Genomic DNA, 3634 nt, shown 5'->3' with positions numbered 1-3634 from the left:
GCCGCTCCACAGCATGTGGGATCTTCCCGGACCGGGGCACGAACCCGTGTCCCCTGCATCGGCAGGCGGACTCTCAACCACTGCGCCACCAGAGAAGCCCTATTACCTTCTTTATTTTCTGCCTTCCCTTATTGCTGCTGCAGAAATCTTACAGTCCTTGCAAAGCCCGATACAGTCTGACCTATTTCCTTTCTGGCCCGCTCCATCCTTTTCTCCTCCTGGCACACTGGTCTTCCAGCACTGGCTCCCTTGAAGTTTCTTGAACATGTCAAATACACTCCCACCTCAGGACCCTCTGATACCTGCGTGGCTTGTTCCCTCATCTCTGGCAAGTTTTTGCTCAAATATCATCTCAGTGAGACCTACCCTAGCCACTCGCTGTAAAACTCCAATGCCCCTCACCTTATTATTCCCTTCCCAGCTTTGTTTTCCTCCAGAGCTCTTATCACCTTCCCCAAAGTTACATAATTGTTTTTATTTTTTATTTATGTTTTTATTATTTAGTTTGATGATTATCCCCTCCAACTGACATATACACTCTACAAGGACAGGAAGTTTTTAATGTCTTATTCATTAATGTATCTCCAGTGCTTAGAACAGTGTCAGGCACATAATAGGCTCTCTATAAATGTTTGTTGAATGAATGAATGAAATTGATTAGCTCTCATGGTAGATATCATCCAGAATATTGGGAGTTGGGGGTCACCTGGTACTGAAGAGGCTTGATTGCCATCTGAGGGCTTTCCACGATCTGGCTGGGTAGTAACTCTCCACTACCCAATTAGGAGTCAAGGGTTCGAGCCCTTCACTTCTTTGTAAAATAAGGACATTGCCCTTTGCCTCACCAAATAGCCTATTTTTAGGAAAAACTCAACCCTAGAAGCTTTTACACAGAAGCACTGGTTAGCTTATAGTTCTATTTGCAGGTGTGGAAACCAGCATTTCTCCCTTTAGCCCCCCTGCCAGTTACCACTGCTGGAAAATTTAAGTTGTTTTTCTCCTTTGTTCTCTTCCTGTCCTCGACTCATTGAACTTAAAAACAATCTCCCATTGAACCTGGGAGGCAGTGTGATGCCTCATGAGGGACATGGTTCCAAGAATGTGGCCTGAATCTATTTCCTTGCCAGCCTTTGAGATCTAAGGAAGTTGCGGCACATGAAAGAAAGCTACTGTGCATGAAAGAATCGAGATAGCCATCCCCTGGTGAAGTTGTCTGTTTGGATTAGGTTCACTAATTCATTTACTCATTCACTTATTTCTTTTCTTTTTTAAAATTAATTAATTAATTTATATATTTATTTTTTGGCTGCGTTGGGTCTTCATTGCTGAGCATGGGCTCTCTCTAGTTGCGGTGAGCAGGGACTACTCTGTTGCGGTGCACAGGTTTCTCATTACAGTGGCTTCTCTTGTTGCGGAGCGTGGGCTCTAGGCACACAGCCTTCAGTAGTTGCGGCACCCAGGCTCAGTAGTTGTGGCTTGTGAGCTCTAGAGTGCAGGCTCAGTAGTGTTGTGCACAGGCTTAGTTGCTCCGTGGCATGTGGGATCTTCCCAGACCAGGGCTCGAACCCATGTACCCTGCATTGGCAGGCAGATTCTTAACCACTGCGCCACCAGGGAATTCCCAACTCATTTACTTATTTCTTCACATTGAGAGACTCACAGTCAGATGGGAGAGATGGAGAGCAGACAGATAATTATAACAGTGGAGATACGTAGGTGGAGGAGGAAGTTTTTGTGTTAGTCAAGTTCCTGCTACAAAAGTGTTTGTTGTATAACAACCCCAAACTTCAGTGGCTTCCAGCAAAAAATATTTACTTCTTGCTTCAGTACCTACAGACCAGCTAAGGTGGCCCTGCTTCAGGTGGATGAGGTTCTGGTCTGTTCTTGTATCTCTTTTTCTGAGACCCTGACTGAAGAGGCAGTGGCTACCTGGGGCAAGCTCTTTCTGTGGTCTATGGCCAGAGTACAAGAAGCCAAGCCAAACCACACAAGCATATCCACAGACTATGCTTGCATCACATTTATAACGTTCCATTGACCAAAGTAAGTCACAGGCCAATCCCACCACCAGAAAGATAGGGATGAATACTCTGCTTACTGTAGTGGCAACATGATTGTATAGCTCTGTTTCAGGGAGGAAGTGAAGAGTTAGGAATAATTGAATCTACTACAGCATTTAACTCTGGCTATGGGAGTGAGGGAAGGCTTCCTGGAGGTGGTGACTTTCATCTTGAAGGATGAGTTATTTTTCAAGACAAACAAGCAGGCAGTAACATATGCAAGTGCATGCAAATTAAAAAAAAAATAAGTGTGAAGTGTTGTCCTAATATTTATTTGAGTCGTCACTGTGGGCAATATGCAAAGAGCTACAGGAAGAAGTAAAGGTCACCTGAGTACCTGCCTATGAAGTCCAAGCTTCATGGGGGAGATCAGAAAGATACAAAAGAGAAAAGGAAATTATGTAACCAGTACACTCTTATTCAGCTGGATGGGACAAAAGTGTGAACTCAGAAAGGAAGCTAGAATATATTTTTAGCTATTTTTGGTACAGGATGCAAGCTATGCGCTCTTTTATATTCATTATTTCATTTAATCCTGACAACCTGTGAGGGATGTCCTAATGAGAAACCTGAGCCTCAGAGTGGTTAGGTAACTTGCCTAATCGTTTGTAGTTAGCAAGTAGTGGTGCGAGTACTTCTTAGTAATTCTGTTTTGCCAAAGAGCAAAGAATTTATTCATAAAAATTACTAGTGTACACACTGTATTTTCTTAAGTAGGGCTGCTTTAAAATTTACTAGACCCATGTTTTTTAGTGTCTGCTGTATATGCAGTACTGTGCTTGTTAAAGGGCCCCCATCCTGGAGTATCTCTGAAGTTCCACCTGGCTGTGGCATTCTGTAGGTCTCACCTTCTCACTGCTCATGGGTTTAAAAATGCCTCAAAGAAAATAGGATTCTTGCCCATGGTTCTACGCAAAAATGCTCACTTTGAATGTGGAGGAGTTTTGAAATTCTGCCTCTTCCATTCCCCCAGATTATATACACAACACCAGTAAGCGTTCTTTCTCCTTGGAAATGAAGGGAGACAAGCTAGGTGAGTTGCTGCAGGTCGAGCAAAAGTTAGAGGTGGGACTAAGTGGAGAATAACAATTCCCATTGTTGTGCAGATTACCTCTACCTAATACTAATTCTCTTGTCATTACGGAGCACAGATATACTCTAGTGGAATGTCCCTATGCAAGAAGAAGTGAGCATTTTTGCAACCATCTCTTCCCTCTGTGGATGGTTAAACATTGACAGGCGTTTTTGTGCGCTCTCCATCTTGGCGGTCCGGAATTGAGTTGAAGCATATTTCATGACCCATTTTCTGTTTGCTCAAGAAGCTGGCAGAACTGGTTTCCCTGATCTCAGACACCATCTCACATGGTCAGTTTTCTCCCCCTAGACATGTTTTAAATCTTAAAATAATGAGCAATGCTTATAGGAACTGCCTCTCACTGTGTGGTGTTTACTGTCTCACGATTCCGCAGGTAGGTGATGCTCAGATGCTGTTGCCTCTCATCAAGTTGACGTTGGACGGAAGGAGAATAAACTGTGCTCAGACTGGTCCAGGAGAGGGGGCGTGAGCAGGAATT

This window comes from Lipotes vexillifer, unplaced genomic scaffold (assembly GCF_000442215.2).
Source record: "Lipotes vexillifer unplaced genomic scaffold, Lipotes_vexillifer_v1.1 scaffold771, whole genome shotgun sequence".
NCBI classification, from domain to species: Eukaryota; Metazoa; Chordata; class Mammalia; order Artiodactyla; family Lipotidae; genus Lipotes; species Lipotes vexillifer.
The sequence above is the reverse complement of the archived record's forward strand: the minus strand, read 5'-3'. Positions refer to the sequence as shown.